This window comes from Cydia pomonella, chromosome 24, assembly GCF_033807575.1.
Source record: "Cydia pomonella isolate Wapato2018A chromosome 24, ilCydPomo1, whole genome shotgun sequence".
Lineage (NCBI taxonomy): Eukaryota > Metazoa > Arthropoda > Insecta > Lepidoptera > Tortricidae > Cydia > Cydia pomonella.
The window spans coordinates 9,512,883-9,529,702 of record NC_084726.1 but is presented as its reverse complement, the minus strand read 5'-3'; positions in this window follow the sequence as shown (position 1 = coordinate 9,529,702).

Sequence of the window (16,820 nt, the reverse complement as noted above, 5' to 3'; positions counted from 1 at the left end):
GCAAAAAATAGCTGACTCAGTAGACAATCCCGACTGAAAGCCAAATTGTGCCTCATTCAGACTTACATGCGCACTAAGTTGCTTATCAAGGAGGCTGTCTAACACTTTTGATATCACAGTTGCGAGGGAAATCGGTCTGTAATTATGAACATCCGACATATCTCCAGTTTTGTTTTTTATGATCGGTATTACAATTGTACGCATAAGATCAGCCGGGAGATACGAGTGGCAAATACATAAATTAAAGAGCAGTGCCAACACTCTAGGAAGATGAGGACCCGCATTTTGAAGATGCTCGATGCTCAAATTATCATGTCCAGGTGACTTACCTCTAGTCATGTTCTTAATACAAAGCTCAATCTGACGAGCATTAAAAAAGGTCAATGAACCAGACGTCCGAGCACCGAGCACCGATATTGGCCCATCTAGTGGAGACTTGACTTGGAAGTGTTCGCTAAACAGGTTGGCTATATCCTTAGGATTAAACTTGTCCTGGACGCTCACAGGAAGGCTAGGCCTTAGATTAAATTTATTCGTCTGTTGCCAGAACTTACTAAAGTTTTTCGATGAGTGATGGCTAGCCATTAAATCCATTTCAATTTGCTGCTGATTTTCCTGGCACCATTTAAGTTTAGCCTTAAAAACTTTACGCGACTCGCGCATGTTATTATAAATGGTCCCAGATCTCGGCTTATTGCATAATACCCACTCATTAAAGTAAAGCCTAGCAGTTCTGTGAGCCTCCCTCACATGCTTATTCCAACCTGCAACATACTGCTTCCTCCTCCTAGGTCGTTCAATATAAGTCCGCACTGCTCCTGCCCTTAAGAAAAAAAAAAAAAATCTAAAAACATCGCAAAGGCTACCGACAATGCGAGAATAGTAATCCAAGAGATCTGATCTACCTCACGCATTCAACACCACGTAATAAAACCACCTATAAATAAAATTGAGCTAATTTGTATTTTAAGTTCAATTAAGTAGAGTGCATTATCGTTTGTCAATTTTACTTGTTTGCGATATATTCAGTAAACGCCTCTAGGTACTTGTATTAAATACGAGCAACTTTATTAAGGCACAGTTACCTTCTGTTCCCGTAATTCAAGGGAGCAATTTAATTAAAGAAAGTTTATATTTGGACGTAATAACACTGGTATATTGCCCGAGGCGGTTGCTAGAAAATAATTACAGGCATTGCCTTAAGTTGTTTACGTGAGGTTTACTTTGACATTGAATAGAAGACACTGAAACGAATTTGTTATAAAATATGAAGCATGACCAGGACCAGTGTCTGTGAACCTAGCATATCAAGTGCTAGCAGCTCAAGTTTTTTTGAGAGTTCTAGTAGTATTTTCATAGTTCTACTTATTTACGCTTAAAAAAATGAAATTTGAAAATGAGATGCTAACTTCCCATTTTGAAACACTAGCATACCAGCTGTTATCCACTTCACAGCCTCAAAATAGCATTTAAATGCAGGCTAGTAACATTTCTAGACGATATATAATGAGTTCTAGTCGAAACTGTATTTTTTTTATATATGTATGGGATACGAACATCAAAAAAATTTTAGGTTTCTTCTAACAAAAGCTAAGTTCAAGCTCAAATCCAAGGTTTGACAGCCAGTATCTCAGGAGTTCTGGATAGCCAGCTCCCTAGTGCATTAGGAAACACACAGTTCTATCTTCTAGAACGAAATTTGACAGTTTTGATAGAAATTGTCCAAAAAATAGTCTCGAAATCCAGTAAATGCTAAGTTCTGAGCTTCGCATCCCAGTCGATGCAGATCCCCAGCATCTCAGCAGTTCTGGATAGCCCGCTACCTAGTGCACCAAGCAAGTGCAGGACCAGTCGTTGTTAAGTTTTAAAAAAGAGCCAATAGTTATGGTCGCAAATCACCTATCCAAATACTCCCAATATTCTAAGGAGAGTAAAGGAAAATTTCGTAAATAAATCGGAGAATTAGTCATTTATACAGAGTATACCCAGCAGTGGGGTAATAAATGTCTTAGAATACTCTATGGACGGCTCGCTACTGATATTTTATGTATACTTGTGTAAGAAGTACAAGAAACGCCTATATCTACGTTGCATCATTAAGCCAAAACTTCAATCTTCATAAACATAGATGCCGCTCCTACGACTTTACGATCGGTTCGCATACGGAGGTATAATTCCAAACGAGCACGATAATAAAGCACGAGCAAGTCTAAGGCTATAGCCATTCAGTAGCGATATTTCGCTTTCTATTATTATATTATTACATATGTATATAATTTTGACGCGCTTAGCCTTAATTTTTTTGTAAGTTGCGGTTTCATTTTGGAAATACCAGCAAGTACCCTAATAGGTCAGTACATACTGGATTCTTAGGGATTTTTGATCAAAATAACTCATTTTTATTTACTTTTTCTAATCTCGATCTCGTAACACCCAATCTCGTTTCTGATATTTCGCGCGAGATATCGAATCGCCAATCATGGTGCGAGATGGCATTCCCTAATTTGCATACGAGTAGATCTTGAGCGGTTACAGGGCTATAACCGCGAAAATCGAAGTTCGTCAATGGCGGGCATTTTTCTCTGTCACTCTAATTACGTGTTAGTGAGAGTAAAAGAGAAAGATCCCCGCAATTTGCGAATTACGGTTTTCGCGGTAGGCCCCCTGATTCCAACCTAGAAACTTATCTGTCTGATGTGCCATTAGACCAAACGCGTTTTTAGTACTAAAACCGTCCGATTTTCAAAAGGGTCACATATCGAACCAAACCTAATGTGGAACCTACAGAATGAAAAAACAAGTTCGGTCGAATGAAAATTTGGCAAATGAAACATCCGCCACACGGAGGACAAATACAGATGTATCCTGATCTTGAGGTCACGAATGTCACGATAGACTGGTGCCACTGAGAACTTAGCAGCTCGAGTTGGTAGCTCGAGCAACCAATACATGGCCAGGTAAAGAAGCAACGAATAAATAACTACAACGGTGGCAGTCGTAAATACGCCCGGTTTACGGTGAGGGCGGATGTTTATCCGGCACGGAGGACCAATACGGATGTTTTGGGATATTTCCTGGTGGAATTGGGCTTTAAATCTAGCTGAATAGCGGGCATACACGTTGAGTGTGCTTTGAGTGCCTAATGCTTTTTGATGTTATTTAAAGTTAAAAAAAATCGAATATACACATAGATGGAAACCACTTTTTCGTACCCCTCCCTAAAGCGCCTACGCCCACATCTAAAATAATCTAATATATGCTATGCAGTGTCGCCTTTATCGGTTTTGCGAGCATTGCATCGTTAGATGTGAGACATATGAGGTAGTCAAACTACTAAAACTACATATTTCGCTACAAATTACAATGTACAATTCAGCCTCAACGTTAAAAACAGGTAAGTTAAAGAAATACAGGTGCAGAGATAGCATAATAACATTTACAATTTACTCGAACATCAAAACTCAGATTTACAGAACAGGAAGAAATGTAAAACCTGGAAGTGGCCAATCACAAAAGAGTCGTAAATCATATGTTTAGTCACTGCTGTTGTTAAAAAATCTATTCCCTGGGAAAATAAAGTCTATCTGTGAGCATGAAAAATACCCACGACGGAACATAATCCTTATTTAGTGCTCCTGACTTTGCGATAAGGTTTTCATGTTATTTTTCCGTCTCGAATCTTATACCTATTTGATACAGGGTATAGGGTAGGGAATACGGTAAAGTCTATATCTAAAATATCTAAATCCAATGCTGATAAGCTTTTTGTGGTAAAAACAAAAATGATCATACATAAACATTACACTCTCACCTGTTTGCAAGTCAGTAGATAATTATAGACATAATCATTGTCAAGTCAAAGTGTGTTTGGGTGATGCACTTAGTAATTTAAATTTGCTTGTATAGAAAGTGCAGAGACATATTTACACGTGATGCAAGGTACAACACCAACACACCCTTATACCATAGACATGTCTGTAATGAACAGGTACATTGCCATGCAAATATTCAAGTGGTTGAATGATGCTTAGTCCTCGCTAACGACGTAGGGGAGCGAATGCGTGCGAGCATTATGTATCAAATATATGAATAGGCACGTACACATATGATATACGTCTTTGTTTGATGCTAATGCTACATAATATTAATGTCTAGTACACATAAATCAGGATCCACTACAATAATTGGTAACTAGGTATTTACAAAGAATTCTCTTTTCAAATCGTACCTAGTTTTACAAATTCCATTGGTCATTGAAACATGTACGCTGCAAGTAAAATGGGGACGCGGAAATATGTATTCAGTACTTACTTTCGCGCTCTCATCCTAATACTTTTATCAACATTTTGATATAAAAAGTATAGAAATCGTAGCCTTTACCAGGCGGTCAATTCTCAAAAAGACGAATTGCATGGAAAAATTGCATGTTAATGATCCTTAGACATGAGGGTACCACAAGATAAGATAGAGATAGTATCCCGCACTTATATATGTAAGTAAGGGTTATTACATCTCTCTATCCTTTCGCCGGATAGTCTGTTCTTGCTGCTACGAGGATCAGAAAACCAACATATTCCTTTCTGTCCCTCTCAGCAGAACTCCTTAACTATTTATATCCACGACTAATTAGTGCGGTAAGAGGAGCGTAAAGTCTCAAGTTACCTTACGATTGGATACGCGCCGAGTACGGTGATCAAAGCGTTTGAGATAGTAATCTGCCGGGCTGTCATTATATACGTATCGCAAGCACTACGTGATTAGAAAAGGGTTTCGTCGTTTTAGCAAACATGGTGAGAAAAATCCACGTACACAAATCATGCAATGTATAACAGAAAACGTAATGTATGTAATGTCTAAAAACCAAACAATGATTTAACCCTGAAGTCCTAAAAATACGTAGGTATTCGTATAAATCTATGTGTGCCCATAGAGGTTAAAACCCCTTTCAAGAAATGTTGGTCTCTCTCGTTTATAACGGAAATCCTATTTATGAGTAGAGCACATTGTTGGTGTTACAAAACGAACAAATCCCCTACAGAAAACCGTAGGTTACTGTAATTACCGGTCAATCCATTTTAGCAATGGCTGCTCCATCGATTATCGAGGGGAAAAAAGTAGCCAGTCGATATATAGTTCGCTCAACGCACAAGATCTTAACGGAGGTCCAATTTCTACATGTGCTTGAAATAAACAAGAGTCCGACCACTCTAAGTTTTCATGCCAAGTGCTACACCAAGTTTTTTATTTATTTATTGTTATACAGTTCCCCTATGGGATATCTATGCATTGCCACCGCCAAGTTGGTGCAAACTTTGCGTGGAAGGAACTTCTTTTCGTACATACAAAATGTATATTAGGAGCGCTATATTCCAGACTCACCAGAGTGCACTGAGACAGTTGTTTTGTGTGATATAATGCCTGAAATGTCGATAACACCGTCCATCACAATGTCACAAAGCAATCCGAGTAGGTACATCCTTTTCACGGTGTTCAGTGTGATTGCGGCCATCAAATACCGGTTGTGGGCCGTATCGACCGCTGTGACGTGACGCACTGGATATGGCGTATCGAACTAATTGACGGCTGACATATCAGGCTCTGATTAGTTAATTTACTTTAACTAGGTAAAATTTTACGGACATTTTCCGTCTTAGATATAGTAAATTAGATACTGCCCGCGATTTCGAATGCGTAGATGAATAATTTCCGTAATAAAACCTATCCCATGTACTTCCCAGGGACTCAAATATTCCCATACCAAATTTCATCTCAATCGGTTCACTGGTTAGCGTGAAAAGGTAATAACAAACAGGGATAGAACAAAATGTTTAAAAATCTGTTTAGAAAAGATAAATCGATAGTTTACTTAGTCTGGAATTTTAATCAATATTATCACTTATTTTATACATATGTGTGTGTAAAATCTCGTGTTTTCAATTGTCTGGAGTACTTTAAAGTAATGGAAAGGTATCAGCGTACCCTTTTCACCCTCTAATAGTTAACCAAACTGTCTAGACTCCAGACCCGGCCGTTTATTTTTCAATATCCGAGGTTAATATCTGAATATCTGGCTGTTTAATATTAATAAAAATCTGGAATTTAACTTTGTAAATAATGTTGATGAAAACGGAACAGCGTTTGGAATTTCCATTGTTAAACTGAGGCCGCTTCATAATTTCAAAGGGTTAACAAATTTAAAGCATTTAGGAGAATATTTAAAATTCCTACTTACAACAAAGCGTGTGATTTAAATGTTTCCAAACAGCTTCACCCTCTAATTCATTAAACTATACTGGCCTTTTGTTATTCAAATTGTTAAAATCTTACTTAACATTGCGAGTAAGCTGGCTCAAGTAATTTTCGACCAATTGGATTACCTACCTATGGCAAACAAATAAGACTTTAATTACAATAACGTAATAGTAAAACCGTATACAATTAATTTCATATTTCAACGGACTTGTAAAATGAAAAGACTGAGCGCCTACCGCGAACATCGAATATTTAAATTTCTTTATCTGCGGATTTATTGAATAGGTACCTAAGCAAGAGCGATCGACTAAGTATAAAGTGATTTTCAGTCGACTATATCTTGTTATACATTGATATTAGATAGTTTCTTTTTATTCATTGTTGATACAAGTTTTTATCGCTGACTACTTTGGGGGCGTCCATAAATTACGTGAGATGATTAAAGGGGGGAGGGGGTCGAGTCAAATCTCATCTAATCTCACGTTGGGGAGAGGGGGGGTCTCGACAAATATCACGCAATTTATTCTCTGATTGAAACAAAAAAAAATTACAAAGTGATGTCTTTAATATAGAATAACTAAGACTGTAAAAGATATACTTTTGAGCGCGAAAGTTAACAATTTATTTATATTTGGAAAAGTTATCCGGAATATCAGATACTTTTGGCGCGTTGTTTCATCCGCTACTTTTGATGCTGACTGTACATCCATCTTCAGACCAGCTTAATGGTACCATTATATTGCATCGTCACCCAACTTACATATGGATGTGGAGTTTCAACTCAATCGAATAATAACAAGTGGGTCTAATTTAGCTTGCAAGATTTCACCCGAACATACATACAAGTGAAATATTTTTTAAAGAAATTAATTAATTGACAATTACTTGTCCAAACCCAGATGAATTCCTGAAGAATAAAAATCCTGACAGTGTCCATTGTCAACGTCTCCCAGTACCTAATTAGACAAGGTTCAAACCTTACAGTGTTTCATTTGTGCTCACAAATTAGCTTAATTGCGGCTTAATAAAACCGGCGGACGAATTAAATATAGTGCTGCAAATTGCGGCGTTAGTTTGTGTAGAAGTTGGATATGAGAAATTGTTGCTGTAATAATAAGTTTATGTTCGTTACATTTGAGGATACTGTATGTATTATTGTGTCTAAAACTAAATTTACTCGTATATTAGAAAGATTATCTACTCGTATATTAGAAAGGCATAAGTCTCCTCTCTCAAGTCTATCTGATAAGATAGATAAGTCTATCTGTCTCCTCTTCAGGCTTAAACCGCTGAACCGATTGATATGAAATTTGGTATGGAGATACTTTGAGGCCCGGAGATGAACTTAGGATAGTTTTTATTAATCATCATCATCCTTTAACGCAGACGAAGTGTCGAGCAGAATCTAATACTATTATTTATTATTATGTAGCAAAAAACTCATTTGATGCATACAAAAAAATTGTTATCATTTCCCTATTTATAAATACTTGCTACCGAGGAATTAGTAATCCATGAATAAAAATAAGGCCAAGCTGGTGTGAAGATAAATGGGAACAATGATTTATATGTTCTGTTGCTACCTTTATTTATACTATTGTAACTCTGGTTTGAATTGGTTTTGTATGTGGTGCAATAAAGAATATTTACGTTCTTACTTACTTATATGCACAAACAGCCTCTCGCCCTGAATGCATATTAACCGTCTCCTGCCTATCGACGGTAATACTCGTAAAAAAAGGATTGACACAAATAGGTCTGGCAGGAAATATGTACACCTTCGAAATAGTTTTCCTCCGTTGCATAAGCCCAGGTGTAGTGTAGCCTTAGGCGGTAGGTCGCTAGGTAATTACCTTAATGAGCCATCCGCCGATTCCTAGAAACCGTTTGACACTTATCTAGAGCCCGAGTGGCGTGTCTAATGTTATAACTTCGTGGTTAATGACATATGGATGTGTGCTAATCTGTTTGTTGTTTTGCAAGGATATGGTTTTGTTATTTAACCCTTTTCCAGGCCGCACCAATCTAAAAAAAATCCCAAAAAAATCAAATATATTCCAATAAATCCAGCTCTGTGATTAATTTGAAGACAAGTCACATTTTCCGAAAGTGCAATCTAATTAGAACCTTAAATCGGATGGGTAAGGTTGAAATTCTATTAGCGCGTATGTGGTCGATAAATCGTACTATGCCTGGAAAAGGGTTAAGCCATGAACCGTGTGCTATGGCTGTGACAGAGCTTGAATTAAAATTAAATTAATAAACACAAAGATTGTCAAAATCATTCAATGAGTAATTTTGATAACCTATTTAAAGTGAAAAAGATCGTCTAAGACAGATATTTTCACAGTTTAGGTCAATTGTTTCTGTATTTATTAATCGTTAAAATAAACAGACAAATAAGTTAAAATTAAATTTGATAGATACAAATTCCTGGAAGCAGTGTTTAGTAATCACTTAAGCATTTGTCTAAAAATACCATATCTGCTTTGAGTAAATATGTGATCAACTATTATCAACCGAAGTTTTTACTACAGTCAGTGTCTTTTGTCAAGTCAGTGTAATGTATAAGCTAGACAATAATAGTTAACTACTTGCAGTAAACCAATGACAACTCAAACACAAGCTAGCAAACTAGCCCTGCCTCAACGTGACATAAAAAACGGACAGGTGACTAAACCGGTATAGCGACCTTGAGGAATCTCTGACTATACTAACATAAGGCCTACTGAACATCGCAAATCGAAATGTCCTTATATCCTCTCTGTCGCTCTTGCATATTCGAGTGACAGTGAGGTAGGTAATGAAATTTCGATGTTCGTGCGTGGTACGGCCGCAGATCCGTTTGGGTGAATAACGCTAATCCTGGATTAGATGGAATATTAGAGACAAATCCGGATAACTGTCGGCAGGAGGCTTAGAGAAAAAGCCGAAGTGTTATCTGGAAGTCAAAGCAGTCATTACCTTCGTTCTTGTTATGATATTTCAAAAGTTGGCTTAACTTTTTCTTCTTAATCGTGCACTCTTACTTACTTCTCCGAGCGTCATACGTCGTACGTCGAGTTCCCAGTGTAAACCTACTACATACATACCTGTTACTGTATAAAAACACAGATTTATAAATATACTACGCATTTTATTTACGAGTCCAATCTCATTTTCAAACTTAAATTTTCAAGCTAACTCTAAACATGGAATTCGCCCCATAACAAAGAAAGAATTCGCAATAGCATTCCAAGTAGGAAGCAATGAAAACACGAACCACATTTTCCATTGATCTTTACCCTTTTGCGATAATAATAATAGCGTACTCTCAGAGCGTATTCTAAAGAGTAACCAATTAAATGTAAACCTCAATATAAATAACAACGATACGTAATCAGAGGTCAGATATATTGGTCTTTGGCGATAATCACCGAGTCTCGGTAAGATAGCAGTCTGTCTCGTAACCGGTATTAGTTGTATTAATACACCTGACATTTCGATTTTCGACTTGCTAACTGAACTTACATTTTCGGATGATATTGGAATATGAACTCAATTTTATTGTGGCAAAGTTTCTTTTTAATCTGTACAATTGTGATGTAGATTGTAATTCGTTATGTACGCACGCTATTACTATTTTTTTTAAAGTATCACACATTATGCTTTCATTGTGTGGTAGTTCGTGTGTATCAATATAAACAAAGATTGTATGTTTATAGTTGATAATAGAATAAGTAAATAAGTGTATTGAAACTGGAGCTGGATCATTTCAATGCTCTTATCGAGTGGATACCGATACGTAAAACACAGTTAAATAGAACCTCTTTTAAAACTCTCATTAAATCAGTTATTTACCCATTAAAGTTATGTTCTTGTACAAAATGTGCTAATCTTTCAAGTAAATCTCCTGTTTTAATATTTATCTTGTACTCCAAACTTGTACCAAAGTCAAATAAAACTCAATCAATAAACTTAGTAGTCGATTTCGAACCTAATTACAACGATCAAAGATTCATGTTCCATTGACAATTGGTCCCAAGTGTTGGTCATGAAGGTTCCTATCAAGAGACCACGTGGGTGTGGGTGGGACCAATCAAAGGCGCGTAGGTACGAAAATAGACTGTGACAATTATATTATTTACGATGATTGATTGCTTACATAAGAACAAATAAATCATTTACTATTTATAAAAATGTTCATATCAAATTTGTAATTCTGATTTATACAGTCGCCATTTATTGGGTGGTTGCATTAATTCCCGCTGTTCACATATAGATGTGGGTAGCAATTTTAACACTGAACTATATTTACTGTGACATGTACATTTTTGAAGCTTGAAGCTGTATTAATAAAATTTAGTTGACAGTCGGCATTTTTATATTCATTAAGTGATATTTAATTACAGTGAAAAATGGATCGCGATAAGTTGTTTTTCCGATGTGTACTTCTGCATTATTTCGATTTGAAAAAAAGTGCGGCTGAAGCTCACCGAATACTCGCGGAAACTTATGGGGAATCTGCTCCATCCGAAACAGCATGTAGAGATTGGTACAGAAGGTTTAAAAGCGGTGATTGTGATGTTTATGACAAAGAACGGCCAGGCCAACCGAAAAAATTTGAAAATGAGGAATTAAAAGCGTTATTGGATGATAATCCGGCACAATCTCTAAAAGAATTAGCTCAACAACTAGGAGTCGATAAATCGACTGTATCGCGACGTTTACATGCCATTGGGAAGATTCAAAAAGAAGGAAAATGGCTGCCACATCGATTGACCGACAGTGCTATTGCGAATCGGCTAAACATCTGCATTTCATTACTTGCAAAGCAAAAAAAGAAGAGTTTCTTATGGCGTATTGTGACTGGTGATGAAAAATGGATCTATTTTGAGAATCCAAAACGAAAAAAATCATGGGTTGATCCTGGCCAACCGACAACATCAACTCCAAAGCGCAACATCCACGCTAATAAGACGATGCTCTGTATTTGGTGGGATATGGAAGGAGTTGTCTATTACGAGTTGTTAAAACCGAATGAGACAATCACCGCTGAGCGTTATGAACAACAGTTGGAGAATTTGTACAAAAATTTGATAAAAAACAGACCATCAATTGCTTCGAATCGACGAAAAGTGATTCTTCTTCATGATAACGCTCGGCCTCATGTTGCTTTGAAGGTCAAACAAAAACTGATGGAGTTTGAATGGGAAACCCTCCCCCACCCAGCGTATTCTCCAGATCTGGCTCCATCAGATTATCATCTGTTTCGGTCCATGCAGCATGATTTAGAAGACAGGCATTTCAAAAATTATGAAGAAGTCCAAAAATGGATTGCTGATTGGATAGCTTCAAAAGATAGAGCTTTCTTTCGCCGCGGAATTCAATTGTTGCCAGAAAAGTGGGAGAAGGTTGTAGCTGCCGATGGCACATATTTTGATTAAAATCATTACAATTTGAATCATAAAAATAAATGTTCAAAAAACATAAAAAACAGCGACTTTTAATGCAACCATACAATAATATATCGGAGCGGCCGAGGTGCTTACAAATATATGAACACGCTACTATTGTCAAGGCATTAGAGTGCGTGTTCAGCTATTTTTGAGCTCCTCGGCCGCTCCAATATATCTGATGGGTCTGATGCCGATTGTACATCGACCACAAGTGATACCTCGGCAGTTGCATGCACCTACAGGCTTGGGTGCCCTTTAAAACATACTTTATGCTTTTTACCACCTTCGTGGTATAATAATAAACGTCAAAACAGCCTGTAATGTGCGCAGTAAGAATGCGAACCCGCTCAAACGAATTCTCCGACGCAAAGTATTTTTGTGACACAGAGAATGTAAACAAGTTGCCTACTTTATTTAAACATGTACATAATACACATTTGTGTGTACGCTCGTAGCTTTACTTTTGCGTAAATAACCTATAAAAACAATGTTCTGTTTCACCTAAACTAAGAAAAGTAATCTGATTAAACCGTCTCCTCCATTTTCTGCGTTTTCTGTCTAAATAATGGTCGCTTAGCTAGCACGAGCAACTTCGTACATTGACCTGCCTGGTCATATCTCTATCGCACGCACATAATTATATTGCTGTCCCGCTCGCTCAGTGTCATTAACCACCGGCAACATGAGCGGGACAGCAATGTAACGCGCGTGCGATAGTAAAAGGATCAGGCTAGTTAATGTACGAAATTCCTCATGCTAAGCGTCCTTTCTTTAAATGCCCTGATTTAATCATTTTTAGTATGGACCCGGGTATTTATTTATTTATTTATTTATTTAAACTTTATTGCACACATAAAGAAAAATGTACAAATGGCGAACTTAATGCCAAAAGGCATTCTCTACCAGTCAACCATTACACCTTACACTACGCCCAAAAGAGAGGTATGGGCACTGCGAACGTCATCTCGCTTGGTGTGGTAGGGCACAGCACAGCGGATGTCATTCCAGATCTAGAGCAGAGCCTAAATGGGGAAGTACCTCCACGTGACAGAAAACTGCAGCCAAATAACACTAGACCCTACTCACAGTGTTGTGTTCCTGCCGGTGAGTAAAGTTGCCCGAGCTCAAGGAGGGTGCGGCAACGCGCATGTAACACCTCTGGAATTGCAGGCGTCCATAGGCTACGGAGACTGCTTACCATCAGGCGGGTCCTATGCTTGTTTACCACCTACGTAGTATAAAAAAAGTATAAATACCTGACTTTCCTTTCTATAGTACGGCACTATTATTGTAACGGAATTCTATTCTGAAACTGCTGAAAGCGTTCACAATCCTGTATTATAAATGCTCGAAACAAACGTGTAACTGACTGAATGAACATTTCCCTGTCAACTATTCTCGCTCGCTCCATTCACGTCATGTCATGCTAAAATAGGCCGTATTACAATAGGGCTGGGTTTAATTTGTGGATGTGAATGCGCGTTAGTTTCGAGTTACATGAATCGCATGAATGTTTTACGATGAAATGGAGTTAATCGAAAGACCGGATATCAGTTTTTAGGTCAACAGTTACATATTTATTAGAAATCTTATTAGTATTTATTTGGAATTTAGCGATATGTTGTCGTGTAACCATTTATTGTCAGTATAGTACAAGATCTCAACTAGAAAAACTACTTCTCCATACAAACGTATACCCCATTTTCTTCCCTGGATATCATCATTATAGAATATAATTATTATGCAATTTGATGTTTATTAACCATAACTATGCCCATTAGTTTGATTTTTTCGATTTTTTTTCATTATTAATAGAGGTAGAAGCGCAAAACAAATTACATCAATATTTCTTAAATGCTCCTAACTTTTATAATTATAATACCTAATTAAAACATTCGAAATAAATCAAACGAAGGGGCAGAGGTAGCTGTGGTATGTACCAATAATAGCCAGACAGGAAAATGGGAACTAAGATTACGAATAGGGAAGGCGATTTCGCGCAGTCGTCGTCCAGTTTCGTCTTAATGGTTACATCTGCTACAAGATAACATATACACTTCGCTCGGTCGAATTTTGTCCTAAAAACACCATCAATCTTAATCATTGTTATTCTCTCTTATCAAAGACTGTTCAAATGCAAATATTACACTATCATGTTTATTTAATTTTGCCGTTTTACACATTAAAACGTGGTCTGAACAAAAGCATGAATGACGCTATTCAGTTGCAAATTACTGATAAAGCGCGGTTGCCAAGTGTAATTCATTTATTATTAAAGCTTAATTGTTTTCCGGTCAACAACATCATTGACATCACTGTATGTTCCATGTCCACGTATATAATGTTGGTTGTTGGTGTTAGTACATAGTAGATGTAGGTAAAGCCCGAATTTCATTGGAACTAAATTTTTCAACTAAACTGAACTGTCGCCACATGAAAATAACAGCGCCCTCTTGACAATGATCATATATTTCTGGTCGGTCTTTACTAACACTAACATTGTACTGACCATCAGACCTATCGGGGGACTGACCACCGTGTCTCAGCAGTGGACTACATACATATATAAATAATTAATAAATATTACAGGACATTTTTAAACAAATTGACTTAAGTCCCACAGTAAGCTCAATAAGGCTTGTGTTGTGGGTGTTTAGACAACGATATACATAATATATAAATACATAGATATCACCCCTGACTCATGTTCTCATCACACGAATAAATGCCCTTACCAGGATTTGAACCTGGGACCGTAGGCTTCATAGGCAGGGTAGTGACCCACTAGGCCAGACTAGGTTGTCAAAACATACCTGTGAAACTTGTACGGGTACAATAGATTTCCATAGGCCAGACCGGTCGTCAAAACATATGAATCTTCCCCTACAATAAAAATTTGCAGACGCTTTAACAGCGTCAGACGGTCAGTCTTTGCAATAAGCTTTGGACAACTACAAAGTTACAGAGAAGAGACGATCATTATCTCAACTAATTCTAGTAAAATTTTGGGATTTGACAGTTGGTAAATTTTTGTCGATTCCGTTTTTAAACGAAATAATAACATAGCGACTATGCCTTGAGCGACTAGTCGCCGACGCCGAGTTAGTATTTGAGCTGCTCAGGGTGCCTAGCCAAAATGCGTTTGTGCTACGAAGACGAAACGCATTCCGTCTCTTTATCACTCTTACTTATTAGTGCGATAGACAGACATATAGCGGTTCGTTGTCGTAGCGCAAACGATTGGCATCTTGACAAAGCGGTCAGTTCATGTTTCGATAGCACGTTTTAGTATAATTACTTTCTCACTAGCAAATCCGGATCGAATCCGAGAGCAAAATAGCTATTTCAGAAGAAATAAAATAAAAAAAGTTATGAAATTATAACATGTAATGTGAAACCTGTTTAACGTACCGCAACTAGACATACGTATAGCAATACTAGTAAATCAATAATGTGATTAAAACATTAATAATAAGAATCAGAAAATTATACCAGTTAGTAACAGCTAAAAAAGTGCGTGTGTAGATTAGAAAATAAAGTATCTTGTGAACACGCACTATTACATGTTTTATTATTAATGATAAATACACTTTGTACTATCGTCCAACGTAAACCTTGTTGCAAATGTATAAGGTTAGTTCTAATAGTAAGCCAATCTGTTTTTTCTTGAGAAAAGAATAATTTTATAATATCGTCATCGAGCGTGCTTGCGGCGCCGGTGGTACGAAGTTACACTAAGTTTAGTCTTATTTACCAGACTGCGGCGAAATGAGCTGGAAATTATATGTCTTATATATCAGACTCCGCCGCGGCGGTTAAAAGGTTCAATTAAATATTAAGTCATATTAAGAAGGCAAAGGTTGTCTAGCGATGCACTTCTGCTGTGTAGCTTGAATTACTGTTATTTTCCATCAAGCGAATGACGTAATAGCATAATGCGATGACGGAGGAGGGCGTGCAAAAACTAATAATTGATGGTTTAGTCGTTTAGACAATTATTGTCGCTAATTGTGGCATTAAATCATGGCCAAGGCAAGCGGTCATCGCAGGCTTTGGAAGCAACTCTAGTTTCGTAAAATGCCTACGCTTTATGATTTCTAAAACATTGTATAAGTAAAAATATAAGTTCTATATTTTTGCAACAAGAATAAGCATTGATCAGTATTCAGCACCACGCACCCCTAACACCCTTATTTTCATCACACTAAATCCTCCTATAGTTTTATATTACTTACTAAAACACTACAATATATATCGATAACGCAATGTACCCCTTATTTCCCAAGCTTTTAAAGAGGTAGAATACCTATAATAGAGTAAAAAAATACCGGTTTGATTTAATCTTGATAATGTTTCAAAATTAAAAAAAAAAAACAATAATTTGTTCTGCAAGTAGGCCTCAAGGGCTCTTTTACAAGTCAATACAACATTTATAGTAACATCATATACTTAGTGACATGAAAAATACACATATAACAACATTTATAAATACAACAGCCAATATCTGGGTAAACATTACATTATAATAATCTTAAAATAAATAATTACTACAATACAATAGAGATGTATAGTCTCTATGGTTAAAACACATTAAATCAGTACCCCTAGTGTAAATTTAATGGACATCATAACGTGACGAACGCGTTTGCGTTAAGTCTCATTTTGTATAGGATTTTGAGTTTCCAAAACGTCCCGCTTGGCGCGCTCTTTCTAAATCCAATACAAAATAAGACTAAACGCAAACGCGTACGTCACGTTTCGAAATCGAATTTATTTGCACTAGGGGTACTGGAGATGTAAAAGGTCCCCAATGTCAGAGTACTAATACTAATAAAAGGGTCTAGCAGGCTAAGCGAACAAGAAGTGCCCCCAACGACGGATTTTGTCGATATTTCTGGTAGTGTACTGTTAGGTCCTAAGGACCCTCCATGCTTAACATCAGACCTCGATTCTCTTTTGTTTGCGAGTTATTCAGGATAACGTAAAATAATTAGGATATCATTGAAAGTGTCATATTTTATAAACGATTCAAGTTACGTGAACCAAACAAAATTATATTTGATAACAATAAAAAAAACTACAAAATGCATATTTTTTACCAGCATCCTGTCCTTAAACTTCATTGCAAAA